Here is a 25,235-nt window from a genome sequence, read left to right as displayed (position 1 = left end):
CGCACGGGCCTGCACACCTCTTGAGGAGGTCGAAGTTCAGATAGAACCAACATCGATGGACAAAGTACCCCCCGGACTCTTGGTGGCTCGGATACTGGCCACCGTTCAGGGTGGCAATGTTATAGTGCGGTGTGTTAATCTGGGCAAAGATGATCTCACACTCTCTCCCAGGGTGGAAATAGCCCAGATTCTGGGAATGCCAGAGAAGTTGGTGCGACCTGATGTGGTACAGCTGTCTGTTGTACGAGGAGACCCCTGGACTCTGGCGGTCACCGTGCCACCGGAATCCCACCGGGCTAGTGCGAAGGGGGGACGAAGAATCCTAGAATGAATGCGGGCTGAATTGATGGGACTTACACCTCGACAGGTGCAGCAGGTTGAGGAGGTACTGGAGCGGTACCAGGAAGTCTTTGCTCGCCATGAGGATGATTTTGGTTGCAACGAAGCCATTATCCACGAGATTCCCATGGGGAGCGCTGCCCCAGTGCGGGAGAGATACCGGCAGATACCTCCCCAGATGTATAAAGAGGTTAAGGAGATGCTAGCCCATATGTTACAGAATGGTGTGATACGGGAGAGTCATAGTCCGTGGGCAGAGTGAGAGCTGGGAGGTCAGGTGACCGGAAAACTGGTGGCGTGGCTAGAGAGAGGGAGAGACGAGGACTTTTGCGTGGGAAAGGGAGAGCGGGGTCCCGCTCAGGAGAGCAGTGTGAGAGGGTCCAGGCTCCTGGCTCCAGTACTGGGAGCAAGAGCCGAGTGCAGTGGACTGGAGGAGTCAAGCCGGCTAGAGAAGAGACGCAGGGTCTGTGGAGCCGAGCACGTGAGGTGCCGTGTTATGGACTAGGGGCTCAGCGGGTAAACCGGAGACTGTCCGCTGCCGCCAGAAGACGGAGCATTGTTTGGGCGGGGAAGCCTGAAGAAATCAACATCGGCATCAGCTGGCAACTGCCTTGTGGAGGAAAAGAGTCAGCTAAGTGTAAAAATTGTCGATTACAACCGGTTCGACTCTGCTATATCTAGTTAAACTGTGAACTGTCAGTTAAAGACTTTTACCTGCTACTTCCCTTGTTTTCCTCCATATTTTCCCCTGTTACTCCCTGCATGGAGATTGACCCTGTTATTATAAACTTCTCCTGTTTATTAACCCTGTATTGGCTGCTCTGTGTTTCTATGTCGCTGCATCTAAAGTACCCGTGTTACATTTGGCGTAGTCGGCAGGATGCAGTCGTTAGACACAGACACAGACACTGCAGAGCAGTTCATCCTGGGAGCCCCTAAATCTAGCTTGCCGCTGGGGGCCATGCTCAGCAATCTCCCAAAGTTCACCGGGGACAATATGATGCTGTGGGACTGGATTGAGAGAGTTAGGAGTTTGTTACGTATGCATCCGATGACCCCAGCTATGAAAGCCGAAATAGCCTTACTGGCCCTGGATGGCGACGCCCGACATTCCATGATGTACCGCCCTCCCCATGACCGGGATACTGTAGAAAAAGTGGTGCGGATACTGGAGGAGATGCATCGGGATCCCACCAATGTAGGAGAGCTGAGGATACGGCTGTTCCACCAATCGCAGCAGGAGGGGGAGACTGTGACGCAGTATGTTAATGCCTTACAGAGGGTGCATGCCTATATCACTAGAAAAGACGACATGGGGAATTTGGGAATGGGCCCCCCTGACGTGATCTTAAGGGACCAGTTTGTGGCAGGCCTCAGGGATATGCAGCTGAAGCAGGCCTTGCGGGAGCGCACCAACCCACGTATGACTTTTCTAGAAGTGGGGGCGGAGGCACATGTGAGAGAGCAGGAGATGGGGGTGACGGCTCTGGCAGGGATGGTCCGGAGAAACGAGGTACCCACCCCGCCTGCATCTGAACAGGAATGGGCTCAAGAGATGCGAAAGGAGATACAGGAGATGCGGGATGAATGGTCCAGTCTCAAGAAGACCCCTGTCCCGACACCAGAGATACCCAGATCGATTGCTCCATTTATGGAAAGAATTGAATTCAGGACCCCCCCTGCAGGAGACTTCCGTAGGGGAGTGAGGCAACCCTACACAGACAGAGACATGACCTGCTGGAAGTGTGGAGGCGCAGGACATTACGCCAGGGGCTGTGCTAGCCGAGGGCGGCCCCTGTCGCGGCAGCCATTAAACTAGCGGGCTCTGTGTTTTGGGGACACAGCCTGGAGCCTTAGGAAGGGGAAAGAAAAAGAGGAAGTCCCAAGGACCTGGTTTCCACCAGCCCGTCTGTCTGGGCCGAAATAAGGGGTCGGGCTGTTCACTGCCTGAATGACACGGGATCCCAGGTTACTACAATGACAGAAGCCTGGAGAGGGAGAAGAGGGGGTCGAGTCCATGTGGGTAGAGATAGAGGGGGCAAAAAATAATAATAAAATATTACTGGGGGTCTGCTATAAGCCACCCAATATAACAGAGGAGAATGAGAAACTGCTATTAGGACAAATAGACAAAGTAGCAAAACATAATGAGGTGATTGTAATGGGGGACTTCAACTACCCGGATATTGACTGGGAAACAGAAACCTGTAGATCGCAGAAAGGAAAAAGGTTCTTGACAAATATCAAGGATAATTATCTCTCCCAACTAGTGCAGGAACCAACGAGAGGGAAGGCAGTGTTGGACTTAATATTGACTAATAGGCCTGATAGAATAACTGAGGTACAGATAGGGGGGCACCTAGGTAATAGCGACCATAATATTATCGACTTCAAAATGCCCTTCAGTAGGGTTATCAATAAGGGAACAACAAAAACATTAAACTTTAGGAGGGCGAAGTTTGATCAGCTGAAAGAAAACCTTCAACTTATAGACTGGGACAAAGTTCTTAATCAAGGAAATACGAATAGTAAATGGGAAACCTTCAAAAGAATTCTGAATACTCAGTGCGAGAGGTATATACCGTATGGGAATAAAAGGGCCAGAAATAAGAGTAAACCAATATGGTTGAATAAGAACGTAAAAGGGGCGTTAAATAGCAAAAAAGAGGCATTCAAGAGATTAAAACAGGAAAACAGCAAGGAGGCACTAATGTGTTACAAGGAAAAAACGAGAACCTGCAAAAAACAAATAAAAATAGCGAAGGAGGAAACAGAGAGACGTATTGCTAGGGAAAGTAGATCAAATCCCAAACTGTTCTTTACGTATATAAATAGTAAAAGGATTAAATCGAATAATATTGGACCGATAAAAAGTGATGAAGGCAAAATCATAGAGAAAGATGAGGATAAAGCTAATCTATTAAATACATTTTTTTCGTCAACTTTCACAAAGGAAAAAGAACTAACAGGCGAAATGAGAAGTGACAAGCTTAATCCTCAACTAAGTATGACAAATCTAACCCAAGCTGGGGTACAGAAACGCCTCAGTAACATTAAAATAAACAAATCACCAGGACCTGATGGCATACACCCACGGGTACTAAGGGAACTAAGTAATGTGATAGACAGACCGTTATATCTTATATTTAAGGACTCTGTTGAGACTGGGTCTGTACCACTTGATTGGCGACAGGCGAATGTAGTGCCAATATTCAAAAAGGGAGCAAAAAGTAACACCGGAAACTATCGGCCGGTGAGTCTGACGTCCATTGTGGGCAAAATTTTTGAAGGCTTTATTAATGAGGCAATCATGGAGCATCTTGATGCTAATAATCTATTAACCCCGAACCAACATGGATTCATGAGGAATCGCTCCTGCCAAACAAACCTGATTGACTTCTACGAGGAGGTTAGCTCTCGAGTAGATCAGGGGGAACCAGTGGATGTCGTGTATCTCGACTTCTCAAAAGCGTTCGATAGCGTGCCACATAATAGGTTGGTATACAAAATGAGAATGATGGGGCTGGACGAAAATGTCTGCAAGTGGGTAGCTAACTGGCTAAAGGATAGAAGGCAGAGGGTGGTTATAAATGGAATATACTCAGATTGGGTAAGCGTCACTAGTGGGGTACCACAGGGGTCTGTACTAGGCCCAATGTTATTTAATATCTTTATTAACGACATAGAGTCAACGGGATAAATAGTAAAATATCAATATTTGCAGATGACACAAAGTTATGTAAAACAATTAATACAAAAGAGGATAGTGAAGACCTACAGAGGGATTTGGATAAGCTGGGTAGGTGGAGCATTAAATGGCAAATGAGGTTTAACGAGGAGAAATGTAAGGTCATACATATGGGAAGGAAAAATGGAAGTCACCAGTACTCACTGAATGGGAAATCATTGGGGAATTCAGAGATGGAGAAGGACTTGGGCATCTTAATTGATAGCAAACTAAATTGGAGTGCCCAAAGTCAGGCCGCTGCTGTAAGGGCAAACAGGGTAATGGGATGTATCAGAAGAGGTATAGCTGCAAAGGATGAGAACATTGTTCTTGCACTGTACAAAGCACTGGTCAGACCACACTTGGAATACTGTGCTCAGTTATGGGCCCCAATATATAGAAAGGATATAAATGAGCTTGAAAAGGTACAAAGGAGGGCAACAAAATTAATAAGGGGAATGGAGGGACTGCAATACCCAGAGAGGTTGGCAAAACTAGGACTATTCAGCCTGGAAAAGAGAAGGTTGAGGGGGGACATAATAAATGTGTACAAATATGTTAGGGGACAGTATAGAGACCTTGCCCGGGATTTGTTCAAAAGGAGGGATATTACGGTAACAAGAGGGCACTCACTAAGACTGGAAGAGAAAAGGTTTCAGCACCAGCATAGGAAGGGGTTCTTTACGGTAAGAGCAGTGAGAATATGGAATTCACTGAGTGAGGAGACGGTAATGTCGGATTCACTAAACCAGTTCAAGCGGGGACTGGATGCTTTTCTAGATACCAGGCAGATTTCTGCATATACTTAAAAATAGAATAAAATAGTAGGTTGATACAGGGATTTATTCTGACTGCTGGTTTCAGAGTCGGGAGGGAATTTTTCCTCAGGTGAAGATTGGCTAAATCATTTGGGGTTTTTGCCCTCCTCTGGATCAACTTTAGCAATTACAGAACTAACAGGTCGAACTTGATGGACGCAAGTCTTTATTCGGCTTTACTAACTATGTAACTATGTAACTATATATACTTCCAACAGCGATTTCCAGAGATAGCGCAGCCTGAATGGGGATCAGTAATTAGACTCATGGCAGCTAATCAATTACCCATCCCGGTCGCAGGGGTGGTGTGGATGAAGATCTGAGTGTGTGGAAAAGATGTGGGAAAAAAAGGAGTCATCCAGGGTGAACCGGAAGTGGACCCCCGGTGACCCTCGGAATGAATGTGCTGAAAGAGATCGGGCAAATCCTGATTAGTGAGCCGAAGGAGATTCCTCTAGACCAGTGGGACCAGCGAACCCCCCAAAGGAGGGTCTTTCAACAACTAATCCGAGCTGCCCAGGCTCAGGAGACGTCGAAGGGAAGATCCTGGGGAAAATAATAGTGCCAGCAGCTACGGCGCTCACCTTACCGCCCGGACAAACTGTACTCATAATATCCGCACGGGCCTGCACACCTCTTGAGGAGGTCGAAGTTCAGATAGAACCAACATCGATGGACAAAGTACCCCCCGGACTCTTGGTGGCTCGGATACTGGCCACCGTTCAGGGTGGCAATGTTATAGTGCGGTGTGTTAATCTGGGCAAAGATGATCTCACACTCTCTCCCAGGGTGGAAATAGCCCAGATTCTGGGAATGCCAGAGAAGTTGGTGCGACCTGATGTGGTACAGCTGTCTGTTGTACGAGGAGACCCCTGGACTCTGGCGGTCACCGTGCCACCGGAATCCCACCGGGCTAGTGCGAAGGGGGGACGAAGAATCCTAGAATGAATGCGGGCTGAATTGATGGGACTTACACCTCGACAGGTGCAGCAGGTTGAGGAGGTACTGGAGCGGTACCAGGAAGTCTTTGCTCGCCATGAGGATGATTTTGGTTGCAACGAAGCCATTATCCACGAGATTCCCATGGGGAGCGCTGCCCCAGTGCGGGAGAGATACCGGCAGATACCTCCCCAGATGTATAAAGAGGTTAAGGAGATGCTAGCCCATATGTTACAGAATGGTGTGATACGGGAGAGTCATAGTCCGTGGGCAGAGTGAGAGCTGGGAGGTCAGGTGACCGGAAAACTGGTGGCGTGGCTAGAGAGAGGGAGAGACGAGGACTTTTGCGTGGGAAAGGGAGAGCGGGGTCCCGCTCAGGAGAGCAGTGTGAGAGGGTCCAGGCTCCTGGCTCCAGTACTGGGAGCAAGAGCCGAGTGCAGTGGACTGGAGGAGTCAAGCCGGCTAGAGAAGAGACGCAGGGTCTGTGGAGCCGAGCACGTGAGGTGCCGTGTTATGGACTAGGGGCTCAGCGGGTAAACCGGAGACTGTCCGCTGCCGCCAGAAGACGGAGCATTGTTTGGGCGGGGAAGCCTGAAGAAATCAACATCGGCATCAGCTGGCAACTGCCTTGTGGAGGAAAAGAGTCAGCTAAGTGTAAAAATTGTCGATTACAACCGGTTCGACTCTGCTATATCTAGTTAAACTGTGAACTGTCAGTTAAAGACTTTTACCTGCTACTTCCCTTGTTTTCCTCCATATTTTCCCCTGTTACTCCCTGCATGGAGATTGACCCTGTTATTATAAACTTCTCCTGTTTATTAACCCTGTATTGGCTGCTCTGTGTTTCTATGTCGCTGCATCTAAAGTACCCGTGTTACATTTGGCGTAGTCGGCAGGATGCAGTCGTTAGACACAGACACAGACACTGCAGAGCAGTTCATCCTGGGAGCCCCTAAATCTAGCTTGCCGCTGGGGGCCATGCTCAGCAATCTCCCAAAGTTCACCGGGGACAATATGATGCTGTGGGACTGGATTGAGAGAGTTAGGAGTTTGTTACGTATGCATCCGATGACCCCAGCTATGAAAGCCGAAATAGCCTTACTGGCCCTGGATGGCGACGCCCGACATTCCATGATGTACCGCCCTCCCCATGACCGGGATACTGTAGAAAAAGTGGTGCGGATACTGGAGGAGATGCATCGGGATCCCACCAATGTAGGAGAGCTGAGGATACGGCTGTTCCACCAATCGCAGCAGGAGGGGGAGACTGTGACGCAGTATGTTAATGCCTTACAGAGGGTGCATGCCTATATCACTAGAAAAGACGACATGGGGAATTTGGGAATGGGCCCCCCTGACGTGATCTTAAGGGACCAGTTTGTGGCAGGCCTCAGGGATATGCAGCTGAAGCAGGCCTTGCGGGAGCGCACCAACCCACGTATGACTTTTCTAGAAGTGGGGGCGGAGGCACATGTGAGAGAGCAGGAGATGGGGGTGACGGCTCTGGCAGGGATGGTCCGGAGAAACGAGGTACCCACCCCGCCTGCATCTGAACAGGAATGGGCTCAAGAGATGCGAAAGGAGATACAGGAGATGCGGGATGAATGGTCCAGTCTCAAGAAGACCCCTGTCCCGACACCAGAGATACCCAGATCGATTGCTCCATTTATGGAAAGAATTGAATTCAGGACCCCCCCTGCAGGAGACTTCCGTAGGGGAGTGAGGCAACCCTACACAGACAGAGACATGACCTGCTGGAAGTGTGGAGGCGCAGGACATTACGCCAGGGGCTGTGCTAGCCGAGGGCGGCCCCTGTCGCGGCAGCCATTAAACTAGCGGGCTCTGTGTTTTGGGGACACAGCCTGGAGCCTTAGGAAGGGGAAAGAAAAAGAGGAAGTCCCAAGGACCTGGTTTCCACCAGCCCGTCTGTCTGGGCCGAAATAAGGGGTCGGGCTGTTCACTGCCTGAATGACACGGGATCCCAGGTTACTACAATGACAGAAGCCTGGAGAGGGAGAAGAGGGGGTCGAGTCCATGTGGGTAGAGATAGAGGGGGCAAAAAATAATAATAAAATATTACTGGGGGTCTGCTATAAGCCACCCAATATAACAGAGGAGAATGAGAAACTGCTATTAGGACAAATAGACAAAGTAGCAAAACATAATGAGGTGATTGTAATGGGGGACTTCAACTACCCGGATATTGACTGGGAAACAGAAACCTGTAGATCGCAGAAAGGAAAAAGGTTCTTGACAAATATCAAGGATAATTATCTCTCCCAACTAGTGCAGGAACCAACGAGAGGGAAGGCAGTGTTGGACTTAATATTGACTAATAGGCCTGATAGAATAACTGAGGTACAGATAGGGGGGCACCTAGGTAATAGCGACCATAATATTATCGACTTCAAAATGCCCTTCAGTAGGGTTATCAATAAGGGAACAACAAAAACATTAAACTTTAGGAGGGCGAAGTTTGATCAGCTGAAAGAAAACCTTCAACTTATAGACTGGGACAAAGTTCTTAATCAAGGAAATACGAATAGTAAATGGGAAACCTTCAAAAGAATTCTGAATACTCAGTGCGAGAGGTATATACCGTATGGGAATAAAAGGGCCAGAAATAAGAGTAAACCAATATGGTTGAATAAGAACGTAAAAGGGGCGTTAAATAGCAAAAAAGAGGCATTCAAGAGATTAAAACAGGAAAACAGCAAGGAGGCACTAATGTGTTACAAGGAAAAAACGAGAACCTGCAAAAAACAAATAAAAATAGCGAAGGAGGAAACAGAGAGACGTATTGCTAGGGAAAGTAGATCAAATCCCAAACTGTTCTTTACGTATATAAATAGTAAAAGGATTAAATCGAATAATATTGGACCGATAAAAAGTGATGAAGGCAAAATCATAGAGAAAGATGAGGATAAAGCTAATCTATTAAATAAATTTTTTTCGTCAACTTTCACAAAGGAAAAAGAACTAACAGGCGAAATGAGAAGTGACAAGCTTAATCCTCCACTAAGTATGACAAATCTAACCCAAGCTGGGGTACAGAAACGCCTCAGTAACATTAAAATAAACAAATCACCAGGACCTGATGGCATACACCCACGGGTACTAAGGGAACTAAGTAATGTGATAGACAGACCGTTATATCTTATATTTAAGGACTCTGTTGAGACTGGGTCTGTACCACTTGATTGGCGACAGGCGAATGTAGTGCCAATATTCAAAAAGGGAGCAAAAAGTAACACCGGAAACTATCGGCCGTTGAGTCTGACGTCCGTTGTGGGCAAAATTTTTGAAGGCTTTATTAATGAGGCAATCATGGAGCATCTTGATGCTAATAATCTATTAACCCCGAACCAACATGGATTCATGAGGAATCGCTCCTGCCAAACAAACCTGATTGACTTCTACGAGGAGGTTAGCTCTCGAGTAGATCAGGGGGAACCAGTGGATGTCGTGTATCTCGACTTCTCAAAAGCGTTCGATAGCGTGCCACATAATAGGTTGGTATACAAAATGAGAATGATGGGGCTGGACGAAAATGTCTGCAAGTGGGTAGCTAACTGGCTAAAGGATAGAAGGCAGAGGGTGGTTATAAATGGAATATACTCAGATTGGGTAAGCGTCACTAGTGGGGTACCACAGGGGTCTGTACTAGGCCCAATGTTATTTAATATCTTTATTAACGACATAGTCAACGGGATAAATAGTAAAATATCAATATTTGCAGATGACACAAAGTTATGTAAAACAATTAATACAAAAGAGGACAGTGCAGACCTACAGAGGGATTTGGATAAGCTGGGTAGGTGGAGCATTAAATGGCAAATGAGGTTTAACGAGGAGAAATGTAAGGTCATACATATGGGAAGGAAAAATGGAAGTCACCAGTACTCACTGAATGGGAAATCATTGGGGAATTCAGAGATGGAGAAGGACTTGGGCATCTTGATTGATAGCAAACTAAATTGGAGTGCCCAAAGTCAGGCCGCTGCTGTAAGGGCAAACAGGGTAATGGGATGTATCAGAAGAGGTATAGCTGCAAAGGATGAGAACATTGTTCTTCCACTGTACAAAGCACTGGTCAGACCACACTTGGAATACTGTGCTCAGTTATGGGCCCCAATATATAGAAAGGATATAAATGAGCTTGAAAAGGTACAAAGGAGGGCAACAAAATTAATAAGGGGAATGGAGGGACTGCAATACCCAGAGAGGTTGGCAAAACTAGGACTATTCAGCCTGGAAAAGAGAAGGTTGAGGGGGGACATAATAAATGTGTACAAATATGTTAGGGGACAGTATAGAGACCTTGCCCGGGATTTGTTCAAAAGGAGGGATATTACGGTAACAAGAGGGCACTCACTAAGACTGGAAGAGAAAAGGTTTCAGCACGAACATAGGAAGGGGTTCTTTACGGTAAGAGCAGTGAGAATATGGAATTCACTGAGTGAGGAGACGGTAATGTCGGATTCACTAAACCAGTTCAAGCGGGGACTGGATGCTTTTCTAGATACCAGGCAGATTTCTGCATATACTTAAAAATAGAATAAAATAGTAGGTTGATACAGGGATTTATTCTGACTGCTGGTTTCAGAGTCGGGAGGGAATTTTTCCTCAGGTGAAGATTGGCTAAATCATTTGGGGTTTTTGCCCTCCTCTGGATCAACTTTAGCAATTACAGAACTAACAGGTCGAACTTGATGGACGCAAGTCTTTATTCGGCTTTACTAACTATGTAACTATGTAACTATATATACTTCCAACAGCGATTTCCAGAGATAGCGCAGCCTGAATGGGGATCAGTAATTAGACTCATGGCAGCTAATCAATTACCCATCCCGGTCGCAGGGGTGGTGTGGATGAAGATCTGAGTGTGTGGAAAAGATGTGGGAAAAAAAGGAGTCATCCAGGGTGAACCGGAAGTGGACCCCCGGTGACCCTCGGAATGAATGTGCTGAAAGAGATCGGGCAAATCCTGATTAGTGAGCCGAAGGAGATTCCTCTAGACCAGTGGGACCAGCGAACCCCCCAAAGGAGGGTCTTTCAACAACTAATCCGAGCTGCCCAGGCTCAGGAGACGTCGAAGGGAAGATCCTGGGGAAAATAATAGTGCCAGTAGCTACGGCGCTCACCTTACCGCCCGGACAAACTGTACTCATAATATCCGCACGGGCCTGCACACCTCTTGAGGAGGTCGAAGTTCAGATAGAACCAACATCGATGGACAAAGTACCCCCCGGACTCTTGGTGGCTCGGATACTGGCCACCGTTCAGGGTGGCAATGTTATAGTGCGGTGTGTTAATCTGGGCAAAGATGATCTCACACTCTCTCCCAGGGTGGAAATAGCCCAGATTCTGGGAATGCCAGAGAAGTTGGTGCGACCTGATGTGGTACAGCTGTCTGTTGTACGAGGAGACCCCTGGACTCTGGCGGTCACCGTGCCACCGGAATCCCACCGGGCTAGTGCGAAGGGGGGACGAAGAATCCTAGAATGAATGCGGGCTGAATTGATGGGACTTACACCTCGACAGGTGCAGCAGGTTGAGGAGGTACTGGAGCGGTACCAGGAAGTCTTTGCTCGCCATGAGGATGATTTTGGTTGCAACGAAGCCATTATCCACGAGATTCCCATGGGGAGCGCTGCCCCAGTGCGGGAGAGATACCGGCAGATACCTCCCCAGATGTATAAAGAGGTTAAGGAGATGCTAGCCCATATGTTACAGAATGGTGTGATACGGGAGAGTCATAGTCCGTGGGCAGAGTGAGAGCTGGGAGGTCAGGTGACCGGAAAACTGGTGGCGTGGCTAGAGAGAGGGAGAGACGAGGACTTTTGCGTGGGAAAGGGAGAGCGGGGTCCCGCTCAGGAGAGCAGTGTGAGAGGGTCCAGGCTCCTGGCTCCAGTACTGGGAGCAAGAGCCGAGTGCAGTGGACTGGAGGAGTCAAGCCGGCTAGAGAAGAGACGCAGGGTTTGTGGAGCCGAGCACGTGAGGTGCCGTGTTATGGACTAGGAGACTGGAGACCGCCCGCTGCCGCCAGAAGACGGAGCACTGTTTGGGCGGGGAAGCCTGAAGAAATCAACACCGGCCTCAGCTGGCAACTGCCTTGTGGAGGAAAAGAGTCAGCTAAGTGTAAAAACTGTCGATTACAACCGGTTCGACTCTGCTATATCTAGTTAAACTGTGAACTGTCAGTTAAAGACTTTTACCTGCTACTTCCCTTGTTTTCCCCCATATTTTCCCCTGTTTCTCCCTGTGTGGAGATTGACCCGGTTATTATAAACTTCTCCTGTTTATTAACCCTGTATTGGCTGCTCTGTGTTTCTGTGTCGCTGCATCTAAAGTACCCGTGTTACAGTTGTGCAGTGGCAGAAGCCATATAGTAAAGCATTAGGATAGGCAGGCAAGAGAGGTCTGGCAATATAGGTCCAGCAAATGCAGGCCTAGCAAAATCAGCACGACAGTAGAGGTGAGAGCGTTTCTCCTTTGCCATATGTACCTCTGTGATGGCGTAGAACTTTGGGCTATGAATGGGCTATGCACGCCCCTGAAGATAAAAGGAGAAACGCGTCTGGAGCCCGCCTTTGAAGCTGGAGCACTGCTAACAATATAGGGAAGATAGGTAGATATTTCTTTCCACTAAGCTATGGAAGTCTCCTGCCTATTTTTCGCAATTCTAGTAGTTATGTGGATGTACAACATATTATAAGACGTGGCTGTACCCACTAACATAGATATATTGTTGCTATTCTGTGACCAGGTGTCCTTCAATGTGCACTGGTTTGTTCTTGGTACAATTGGATATGATAATTTTGTATGGTTCTAGTGGTATATGATATTGCCTAACCACTACCCATCATCATACTCGGATTATCGTTTGGTTTTCAACCAGTGGAAGTATATAGTGCGTCAGTCTGTGTGTACTGTGTCTTTAAATCTATGGTGGTTACATGTCACATGACTTCCACATTATTAATGTCTTTCATGCCCACCGTTGAGACACATTTTTGTTTGGAGGGCCTCATTTTGCTGGGGGTTTCATTATATGCAATAAATATCACTCATGCTAGTTAGGTCAGTCCCATCTAGGCTGACCTAGCATTTGTATTTTTCCATTTAGTACACCGTGTGTGTCTTTTATGTGCTTTGTGTACAGTACTGTCCAGCACTAAGCTGTTTTAATTAAGGTTATAATAAAGAGACATTGTTTTACCCTCTGCTAATTATCTTCTACTATTGGGTACCACCCTTTTGCTACATATATTATTCTGACTTCATGTCAGATCTTGAGAAAAACATGTATCTGTGTCTTTTTATATAGTGTATGTAAACTTCTGGTTTCAACTGTACATAGGTTTTAAATGACATAAGTCCATAAAGTTCAACCTTTCTCCATCAATTACACCTATTGCTATTTCACAATAACCCACAATTCCAATTGTTATGAGAAAAGCATTAGAGCCTTTTTCAGATGCTCATATAGCATCTGCCATTACTACCTCTTGGGATAGGCCATCCTAGAGGCTGACTGCTGTAACTGTAAAGAACCCTTTTTATTTAGTTGTTCATAGTGTCCCCTGGTCCTTTGTAAGGTGCTTGGAAGGAATAAGTCATGTGCCAGTCCTTTGTATTGACCCCACATATATTTGAGATCCCCTCTAAGGTATTTTTTTTCTAAGCTAAACAAGACCATCTTATCAAACCTCTCATCATATGAGAGGCCTCCATCCCTTGTAATAATCTAGTTGCCGCCTTTGAATAGACTTTAAATTATGAATTTCCTTTTTAAAATGTTGAGACCAAAACTGGATCCCATATTCTAGATGTGGCCTCACAAGTGATGTATAAAGGGGTAATAAAACATTATCACAGTGGGATCACAGGTTTTTAGCTCTCTCTTTTTATACATCTGAATGTCTTATTTGCTTTTGCAGCTGCTGCTTCCTATAAATAAAGAATATTTTTAATTTCAATTTCAAATCATCTCTCTCTTCCCCTTTGGGTAAAATGAAAAAAATAGCTGCCAGTCTTTCCCCCTCTACTTCTTCAATCTTCTCAAAGTGCACCTTGACCCCCCCCCAAATTAACTGCAATGCCCTCAGGAGGCCAATAATTCTAACAGGCCAGTTTCCATGGGGCTCTGAACCACATTACGGCAATGTTACTGACGGTGGTGTGACGTTAATCTGACCACCCACGTGATGCAGCGGTGGTCACTCAGAGTACCCTCCTTATCAGATTACTGTGCAGGAACAATGTGACAATTTGCTTGTTCTATTCAATATAATAGACAATGATTCATCGTAATCCATTTGTAAGTTGAATTTCACATCTACTGTATTTCGTGCCTGCATTGTGTAAGCCGCCCTCATTCACATAACTGAGAGATAAAAGCTATCACTTTACAAAACCCTAGAACATAATCTTTATTAGGAGGACATGAAAATGTTGACACTGCAGTCTGGGACAGAAGCCAACAAGACTACATCTCATTACTGCTTTCCCCTTTGGTTTTTCATGCTTTTTTTCTGTTATGTACCAGCTTTACTTAGCTGTAATGCACCATTAATTTACCAAGGCTGCATCTTGAAGACAGGAACTTAATGGACAGAAGCATTTAGAAGAATCATGTGGAATACATATCAGGGCAGGAAAAAAAAGGCTTGCTTGCAAAATACCTTTATCGTTTTAAAGTGAACCTGTCATGTAAATATGGGGTTAATAGCATTCTGACACCGAGTACTGAGACCCACGCTATGCTTATTCCCCCCGTGGCGGCATTTGGCTTTCAGTCAAGGGGGCAGCGCCCGGCACGGTTTCAGTCACCATTCTGTGTATAGAAAGCGCGCCCCCGGCAATGACTAACAGCTCGATCAGCATTAGAGCTGGCTGTCAGTCAGTGCTGGGGGTGCGGTTACATCTGCCACTCTCTATACACAGAACAGTGACTGAACCCGCACCAGCTCCGCCCTCGTGACTGAAAGTAAAAAGCTGCTGTGGGGAATAAAGTTAATTTTCTCCCGGCAGTGGGGCTCTCAGTGCGGCAGTCGCACAGTGTCAGAACGCTATTAACCGGCACATTAACCCCATAGCTGCATGTTAATATGATAGCTTTACAAGATAGGTCCAAATTCACTGTACATGGTATAGAAATCCTACATGTAATACAGAGATAAGGTATCTGTTAATACCCTGTAAGTAAGAAGTTCGGTCAATCTATAGAAGTCCAATAATTATTGGATTAAGCTGTAAACTGTATGTATGAATTATAATTCCAGCTCCAGTTTGTTAAAAAACAGCAACCTATTCTGTACTCACCTTCCCCAGGTCCACCAGAGAGTCTCTGCCATTGGCTGCAGCACTGTCGAGTTGACAGCTCGGCAGTGAGCTTAGGAGCTTTGAAGGGGGCGTTCCGTCTCCACTGGCCAAGGAGCTGTCGATGTGAAGTTAGCTCCACAGCTAATGCCAGACTTCTGCTTCTTATTAGCACTCCCTGTGTAGTCTTATCCTGACGTCCTATGTCTTTTCCATCGGCTCCCTACTTTTAGCGACATTTTTTTTAGGTTATCAGAAACTAAGGGACAGATAGAAAAGAATATGACTGTGGGATCTGACTACACAAGAGGTTCATTTGTAGTCTGTAACCATGGAGAACCATAGGTCTGCTGACGAGTGCAGACATAAAACAATAGGAAATGTTTAATCAAACTATTGTGAAGTTACATTTACGATTGGGCCTGCACGTCACCATCACCATCACAGTGGTTTGTAGCATCATGGGCAATCGGTTTGTGAGCACATGCAAATATTGGATCCAGGATTATAAGACTATTCAGCACTTGTAAATGAGCCATATTATTTGTGTTGCTGAGGTCTGGTTGGAACATAAGGGCACAATAGGGCAATACTGCAAGAGCTGGTGAGAGTGAAGGGAGTGCTCACCTGTTGGGGTGGTTGTGTAGGGACACAACACCTTTAAGAGCCTTAGAATTCGTGGCTGGAAGAAAAACTCATCCAGATAGCAATTCACTTTAGTGGAGATATCACGGTACATGGGTTGTGCTTGCTGGAATGAAGAATCCTCGATGGTATAAGGTTTTTATTACATCAATGCATCTTGGTGCCAGACTGTCACCTTATTCAAGGTAAAAAAAAACCAATGACTTATTTTTTTACCTTGAAAAATGCGCCGAAATGTGTTAATGTAATAAAAACCTTAATTTTAGACCATCGAAGATTCTTCATTCCTGCGAGCGCAGCCTAGGCACTGTGAGATATCCATTAAAGTGAATATTACATGTGTTATCAACATAAACCATCTGAACTTGCTACCTTAGTATTAAGCTGACCATAGACGCTACATATCTCTCCGAGCTCCCCCATACACATAAAGGGTTGGTATCAGGAGAGCAGAGAAAGCAGATGATTCTGTCCACAGTTTATCTTCCCGTAGAACAACTGAATTCTAAGCATACATCCTTATCTTCACCCAAGATCATCCCGTTAGGAGGGAATCAGGAGGCCCCTATACACTTTACATGGTTTTTCCATATGTTTTACTGGACTAATAATCATCTTTATCATTACATTATTACAGAATATACATTGGTTTCTTTATAATGAACTACACTGATTTTATAATGATGCAAAAAATAACGAGACGACAATGATATTTAACAAATTCTACAGTTTATGGTCCATACTCCCATACCCACCTGGGTGTAATAATACATGCTCTGCTCACTTTGGTGACATTAGGGGAGTGAACTGTGGATCACTATGTGTGCAGACAGTTAAGCATCAATGAGGATGTGCACTGCAAACTCATAAACTAACTAGAAAATTAAATTTATGAGCCAAGATGTCTCAGGGTGCACAAACTATTTATTGTGCAATTTCATCTAATTGTCTCTCAGTGGAATTTATGTAACCCACTGACATTTTGCAGTTTACTTTGAATTACTGCTTTTTAATATTTTTTAGTAGGAAGTCCCACTTCAAAAGTATTCTGCCAGCACTATATTATCTGGGACTTCCCTTTTCTCATTTCTTAATCCAATAGTTTGCCTGTCCAAACTGAAAGCCCACCTTTATTTTATGCCTGTATGTGGTTTGACAGCTGGAGAGCAATAGCAGAGAGAGAAAATCACAATCTTTAAATAAAGTGATCTGCTTATTTATCAAATTACCTTTCAAATCAAATCAAGTGATTTGAAAGTACAAAAACAAAAATGAAGCATGGGCATGTGGTAGTCATGCCACATATTGTGTCAAAATGGTCTTTTGGGCACATGTCATTCTTATTTTGTCACAGACTGCTCTGAAGCCGGTTTGCTCTTTCTTGCCATCCATTCATTTTGAGTAGATAGAGTCACTTCCTAAGGCCACAGCCCACTATCAGTATTTGGTCAGTATTTTTCTCAGGAGTGGGAGCCAAAACTAGGTGAGGAACAATCAGAGAAAAAGTATAATAGATACAAGTCACCAATTCTGCATTTATCACCCACTCCTGGTTTTGGATTCCACTCCTGAGAAAAAATACTGACCTAATACTGACCAAATACTGATAGTGTGGCCGTGGCCTACGAGGACTGCCAGCACTATAGATGTTGGAACAACCTTTTCTTTAGCTAGTACCAATCATGCACTGTGTTCTCCCTCTGTAATATCCTCTATAGCAACTTCACCTATTATCTATCTATCTATCTATCTATCTATCTATCTATCTATCTATCTATCTATCTATCTATCTATCTATCTATCTATCTATCTATCTATCGTTTAGGTAACCAGGAGTTAGAAAGCATTAAACTTGTATTAATACCCCCAGCAATGTTAATGATTTCTAAAAATTATATATGTGTGTATATACTGTATATATTGTAACAGAGTCACTAGTATGGTATATGAGGGAAGGTATGTGTCACGCAGTTTGCTGGCCTGTGCGAACTGAAACCAATAGACTTTCTGCCAGCATGTTATATACTGGAGGTTAACTCTTTTAAAAGGTGTGGTTTTTTGGGAATGACGTAGAGATGAGAGGGAAGTCATTCCCCATACCTCCACTCACGGTGTGGCTGAGCAAGGTTTAAATGCTCAGTCACCATTTTTTTTTCTCTTGCTGAGTTTGGAGTGGCAATTACTCCAGACTGGAAGGCAACAGCTCAGAGAGGAGCTGAAAGCTGGGACTACAACCTGTGTGGCTAATCCCATACTGCTATGGACTGTGTTATCGTTTATTTTTTTGTTTTGTTGTTTTGCCAGTAAGGCTGTGTTTATTTTTGCTGGAATACGGAGCTTTATGCCACATAATAAAGCCCGCAGAGAAAACACGGTTCCTGAGTCTACTTCCAGAAGCGGCCAAAGGAGGCATCATACCGCAATATATATATGTGGTATGACGCCTCACTCGGCCGCTTCTGGAAGTAGACTCAGGAACCGTGTTTTCTGTGCAGGCTTTATTATGTGGCATAAAGTGGCACATGCACACACACAAATATATATATACATGTGTATGTGTGTATACAGTTATATGAAAAAGTTTGGGCACCCCTATTAATCTTAAGCTTAATGTTTTATAAAAATTGGTATTTTTGCAACAGCTATTTCAGTTTGATATATGTAATAACTGTTGGACACAGTAATGTTTCTGCCTTGAAATGAGGTTTATTGTACTAACAGAAAATGTGCAATCTGCATTCAAACAAAATTTGACAGGTGCATAAGTATGGGCACCTCACCAGAAAAGTGACATTAATATTTAGTAGATCCTCCTTTTGCAAAAATAACAGCCTCTAGTCGCTTCCTGTAGCTTTTAATGAGTTCCTGGATCCCGGATGAAGGTATTTTTGACCATTCCTCTTTACAAAACAATTCCAGTTCATTTAAGCTTGACGGTCGCCGAGCATGGACAGCCCTCTTCAAATGATCCCACAGATGTTCAATGATATTCAGGTCTGGGGACTGGGATGGCCATTCCAGAACATTGTAATTGTTCCTCTGCATGAATGCCTGAGTAGATTTGGAGCGGTGTTTTGGATCATTGTCTTGCTGAAAGATCCATCCCCTGCGTAACTTCAACTTTATCACTGATTCTTGAATATTATTGTCAAGAATCTGCTGATACTGAGTGGAATCCATGCGTCCCTCAACCTTAACAAGATTCCCGGTGCCGGCATTGGCTACACAGCCCCAAAGCATGATGGAACCTCCACCAAATTTTACTGTGGGTAGCAAGTGTTTTTCTTGGAATTCTGTTTTTTTGCCGCCATGCATAACGCCTTTTTGTATGACCAAACAACTCAATGTTGGTTTCATCAGTCCACAGGACCTTCTTCCAAAAAGAAATTGAATTCTCCAAATGTGCTTTTGCATACCTCAGCCGACTCTGTTTGTGGCGTACTTGCAGAAACGGTTTCTTTCGCATCACTCTCCCATACAGCTTCTCCTTGTGCAAAGTGCGTTGTATAGTTGACCGATGCACAGTGACACCATCTGCAGCAAGTTGATGCTGCAGCTCTCTAGAGGTGGTCTGAGGATTGTCCTTGACTGATCTCACCATTCTTCTTCTCTGCCTTTCTGATGTTTTTCTTGGCCTGCAACTTCAGGCCTTAACAAGAACTGTCCCTGTGTTCTTCCAATTCCTTACTATGTTCCTCACAGTGGAAACTGACAGGTTAAATCTCTGAGACAGCTTTTTGTATCCTTCCCCTGAACAACTATGTTGAATAATCTTTGTTTTCAGATCATTTGACAGTTGTTTTGAGGAGCCCATGATGCCACTCTTCAGAGGAGATTCAAACAGGAGAACAACTTGCAAGTGGCCACTTTAAGTAGCTTTTCTCATGATTGCATACACCTGGCTATGACGTTCAAAGCTCAATGAGGTTACAAAACCAAAAAAAGTGCTTTAGTACGTCAGTAAAAAGTAGGTAGGAGTATTTAAAACAAGAAAATGATAAGGGTGCCCATACTTATGCACATGTCAAATTTAGTTTGAATGCAGATTGCACATTTTCTGTTAGTACAATAAACCTCATTTCAAGGCAGAAACATTACTGTGTCCAACAGTTATTACATATATCAAACTGAAATAGCTGTTGCAAAAACACCAATTTTTATAAAACATTAAGCTTAAGATTAATAGGGGTGCCCAAACTTTTTCATATAACTGTATATATATACACACAGTATACAGTACAGACCAAAAGCTTGGACACACCTTCTCATTTAAAGATTTTTCTGTATTTTCATGACTTTGAAAATTGTACATTCACACTGAAGGCATCAAAAGTATGAATTAACACATGTGGAATTATATACTTGTAACGGGTCTGGGAGGTGGAACCTCTGTGCAACTATACAAGGGGGCAGTCCTTGTGAGGAAGTGGGTGGCTCCAAGGGAAGACGGGCAGGCAGTCACGGCAAGTGACAGGGACAGTCTCTGGGTTGAGGGGCAGCGGGCTGGTGGCTGGTGAGCGCTCCCAGGTGAGCGGGCGAGAGTCTCTGGACAGGCAGGTGGTCACGGCAAGTGACGGCAGAACCTCCAGGTAGACTAGCAGACAGGTAGCGGGTGGACGCTCCCAGGTGAGCGGGCAAGAGTCTCTGGACAGGCAGGTGGTCATGGCAAGTGACGGCAGAGCCTCCAGGTAGGCTAGCAGGTAGGTAGCAGGTGAGCGCTCCCAGGTGAGCGGGCAAGAGTCTCTGGACAGGCAGGTGGTCACGACAAGTGACGGCAGAGCCTCCAGGTAGGCTAGCAGGCAAGTAACAGGTGAGCGCTCCCAGGTGAGCGGGCAGGCTGGTCCATAGACAGACTGACAGGTGTCGGAGAGCAGACCGTCGGACCGCAGGCTTGCAAGCTGGTAAGCGGATATCAGGCAGGTATCAAGCAGGAATCTGGCAGATGACTGGCAGGTAACAGGCAGGAATCAGGCAGGTGACTGGCAGGTCACTGGCAACGGGACCTGAGGGCTGAAGCAGAGTGAAGGCTTTGCAACAACATTGCTCGGGCACCTCCATTTTGGAGGAGGTGCCTTATATATGGAGAGGTCCTCCGGCCATTGGCCGGGGACTCCTTAGGACGGCGCGCGCGGCCCCTTTAAGAGAGGGGGAGCGCGCGCGCCCTAAGCACAAAGGCCGGGAAGCAGCGCGCGCTGCCAGCAGAGCGGGAGGAAGCCGCCGGGCACGGAGCGGAGAGGTGAGGGGAATGGCGTCCCTGCCTAGCAGGGGGCAGGGACGCCGACGCTACAGTACCCCCCCCTTTAGGCCCCCCCTTTTTTAGGCCAGAGAGAAATTTAGCAAGGATGAGAGGGGCATGGATGTTCTCCCGGGGCTCCCATGTTCTCTCCTCAGGACCAAACCCCTTCCAATATACCAAAAAAAAGGTCTTTCCTCTTACCCTCTTAGTGGCCAGAATACTCTCTACCTCAAAGACGTCTTCAGCGGAAACCGGAGCAGGAGGAGTACCTGGATTGTTGGAAAAAGAGTTAAAGACAACGGGATTGAGGAGAGATACGTGGAAGGAGTTGGGAATCCGTAAGGTGGCCGGGAGTTTTAATTTGTAGGCCACTGGATTAATTTGCCTGAGGATTTCGAAAGGACCGATGAAGCGAGGACCTAACTTGTAGGAGGGTATCTTGAGCTGTACATGTTTGGAAGAGAGCCAAACCTTGTCTCCCGGACGGAATTGAGGCGGATCCAGACGTCTCTTGTCAGCATAACGCTTCATCCGCTCGGAGGACTGAAGAAATGCAGACCTGGTACTCTCCCAAATGGTAGAAAACTCGCTGACAAGAGACTGCGCGACAGGGTTGTCCACAGAGGCGGAGACGGGAAACGGAATCCGGGGGTGCTGGCCATAGACAATAAAGAACGGGGACTTGGAAGAGGATTCGCTCTCGTGGTTATTATAAGAGAACTCGGCCCAAGGAAGGAGGTCCACCCAATCAGAATGGTGGGCATTAACAAAGTGCCGGAGATAGCTGGTAAGGATCTGATTGATCCGCTCCACTTGACCATTGGACTGAGGGTGGTAAGCGGAGGAGAAGTCCAGGGTGATGTCCAGCAGTTTACATGTGGCTCTCCAGAAGCGTGAGGTAAACTGAACCCCTCGATCCGACACGATGTGGAGGGGTAGGCCATGGAGACGGAAGATATGGCGAATAAAGTCCTTAGCCAGCTCAGGTGCAGACGGAAGACCAGGCAGGGGAATGAAGTGGGCCATTTTAGAGAAGCGGTCCGCGACCACCCAAATGACAGTGCACCCGGCAGAGACAGGAAGATCGGTAATGAAGTCCATAGCGATGTGTTGCCACGGGGCAACAGGTATGGGAAGCGGCAGGAGATGACCAGCTGGTAAGCGTCTGGGAACTTTGTTGCGGCCACAAGATGAACAGGCAGAGACGAAGTCTACCACATCCTTACGCAGGGTAGACCACCAGTAATGCCGGGAAATGAGTAGGAAGGTCTTCTTTTGGCCGGCATGGCCAGCTAGTTTAGAAGAATGACCCCAGCGAAGAACCCTCTCACGGTCTGGAGGCGCCACAAACGTCTTGCCGGGTGGAAGACGAGTCAAATCCAAGGGGGCCACATTCATCACCTTGGAGGGGTCGATAATGTGCATAGGCTCCTCCTCTTGGTCGGAGGACAGGAAGGATCGGGACAAGGCATCAGCTTTGACATTTTTGTCCGCCGGGCGGAAATGAAGGATGAAATCGAAGCGGGCAAAGAACAAAGACCACCGGGCCTGACGTGGATTAAGTCTCTGGGCATAGTAACATAGTAACATAGTTTGTAAAGCCGAATAAAGACTTGCGTCCATCAAGTTCGACCTGTTAGTTCTGTAATTGCTAAAGTTGATCCAGAGGAGGGCAAAAACCCCAAATTATTTAGCCAATCTTCACCTGAGGAAAAATTCCCTCCCGACTCTGAAACCAGCAGTCAGAATAAATCCCTGTATCAACATACTATTTTATTTTATTTTTAAGTATATGCTGAAATCTGCCTGGTATCTAGAAATGCATCCAGTCCCCGCTTGAACTGGTGTAGTGAATCTGACATTACCGTCTCCTCACTCAGTGAATTCCATATTCTCACTGCTCTTACCGTAAAGAACCCCTTCCTATGCTGGTGCTGAAACCTTTTCTCTTCCAGTCTTAGTGAATGCCCTCTTGTTACCGTAATATCCCTCCTTTTGAACAAATCCCGGGCAAGATCTCTATACTGTCCCCTAACATATTTGTACACATTTATTATGTCCCCCCTCAACCTTCTCTTTTCCAGGCTGAATAATCCTAGTTTTGCCAACCTCTCTGGGTATTGCAGTCCCTCCATTCCCTTTATTAATTTTGTTGCCCTCCTTTGTACCTTTTCAAGCTCATTTATATCCTTTCTATATATTGGGGCCCATAAGTGAGCACAGTATTCCAAGTGTGGTCTGACCAGTGCTTTGTACAGTGGAAGAACAATGTTCTCATCCTTTGCAGCTATACCTCTTCTGATACATCCCATTACCCTGTTTGCCCTTACAGCAGCGGCCTGACTTTGGGCACTCCAATTTAGTTTGCCATCAATCAAGATGCCCAAGTCCTTCTCCATCTCTGAATTCCCCAATGATTTCCCATTCAGTGAGTACTGGTGACTTCCATTTTTCCTTCCCATATGTATGACCTTACATTTCTCCTCGCTAAACCTCATTTGCCATTTAATGCTCCACCTACCCAGCTTATCCAAATCCCTCTGTAGGTCTGCACTGTCCTCTTTTGTATTAATTGTTTTACATAACTTTGTGTCATCTGCAAATATTGATATTTTACTATTTATCCCGTTGACTATGTCGTTAATAAAGATATTAAATAACATTGGGCCTAGTACAGACCCCTGTGGTACCCCACTAGTGACGCTTACCCAATCTGAGAATATTCCATTTATAGCCACCCTCTGCCTTCTATCCTTTAGCCAGTTAGCTACCCACTTGCAGCCATTTTCCCCCAGCCCCATTATTCTCATTTTGTATACCAACCTATTATGTGGCACGCTATCGAACACTTTTGAGAAGTCGAGATACACGACATCCACTGGTTCCCCCTGATCTAATCGAGAGCTAACCTCCTCGTAGAAGTCAATCAGGTTTGTTTGGCAGGAGCGATTCCTCATGAATCCATGTTGGTTCGGGGTTAATAGATTATTAGCATCAAGATGCTCCGTAATTGCCTCTTTAATGAAGCTTTCAAAAATTTTGCCCACAACGGATGTCAGACTCACCGGCCGATAGTTTCCGGCGTCACTTTTCGCTCCCTTTTTGAATATTGGCACTACATTCGCCTGTCGCCAATCAAGTGGCACAGGCCCAGTTTCAACAGAGTCCTTAAATATAAGATATAACGGTCTGTCTATCACATTACTTAGTTCCCTTAGTACCCGTGGGTGTATGCCATCAGGTCCTGGTGATTTGTTTATTTTAATGTTACTGAGGCGTTTCTGTACCTCCACTTGGGTTAGATTTGTCATACTTAGTGGAGGATTAAGCTTGTCACTTCTCATTTCTCCTGTTAGTTCTATTTCCTTTGTGAAAGTTGTCTAAAAAAAATTATTTAATAGATTAGCTTTATCCTCATCTTTCTCTATGATTTTGCCTTCCTCACTTTTTATCGGTCCAATATTATCCGATTTAATCCTTTTACTATTTATATACGTAAAGAACAGTTTGGGATTTGATCTACTTTCCCTAGCAATACGTCTCTCTGTTTCCTCCTTCGCTATTTTTATTTGTTTTTTACAGGTTCTCGTTTTTTCCTTGTAACACATTAGTGCCTCCTTACTGTTTTCCTGTTTTAATCTCTTGAATGCCTCTTTTTTGCTATTTAACGCCCCTTTTACGTTCTTGTTCAACCATATTGGTTTCCTCTTATTTCTGGCCCTTTTATTCCCATACGGTATATACCTCTCGCACTGAGTATTCAGAATTCTTTTGAAGGTTTCCCATTTACTATTCGTATTCCATTGATTAAGAACTTTGTCCCAGTCAATAAGTTGAAGGTTTTCTATCAGCTGATCAAACTTCGCCCTCCTAAAGTTTAATGTTTTTGTTGTTCCCTTATTGATAACCCTACTGAAGGGCATTTTGAAGTCGATAATATTATGGTCGCTATTACCTAGGTGCCCCCCTATCTGTACCTCAGTTATTCTATCAGGCCTATTAGTCAATATTAAGTCCAACACGGCCTTCCCTCTCGTTGGTTCCTGCACTAGTTGGGAGAGATAATTATCCTTAATATTTGTCAAGAACCTTTTTCCTTTCTGAGATCTACAGGTTTCTGTTTCCCAGTCAATATCCGGGTAGTTGAAATCCCCCATTACAATCACTTCATTATGTTTTGCTACTTTGTCTATTTGTCCTAATAGCA

General features: G+C 45.4%; 1 protein-coding gene and 1 pseudogene across 4 annotated transcripts in view; both read right to left on the bottom strand.

Moving 5' to 3' along the window:
* The window catches only part of LOC141166787 (zinc finger MIZ domain-containing protein 1-like), a 99,430-nt pseudogene extending 83,353 nt beyond the window's left edge, over nucleotides 1–16,077 (bottom strand).
* DLC1 (DLC1 Rho GTPase activating protein) overlaps nucleotides 1–25,235 on the bottom strand; it is an 869,826-nt gene that overhangs the window by 256,310 nt on the left and 588,281 nt on the right. The window lies entirely within an intron of this gene.

The sequence above is a fragment of the Phyllobates terribilis genome, unplaced genomic scaffold, assembly GCF_046119375.1.
Source record: "Phyllobates terribilis strain yellow unplaced genomic scaffold, ASM4611937v1 Scaffold_1__5_contigs__length_1240528914, whole genome shotgun sequence".
Taxonomy (NCBI): domain Eukaryota; kingdom Metazoa; phylum Chordata; class Amphibia; order Anura; family Dendrobatidae; genus Phyllobates; species Phyllobates terribilis.
The sequence above is the reverse complement of the archived record's forward strand: the minus strand, read 5'-3'. Positions and strand labels throughout refer to the sequence as shown.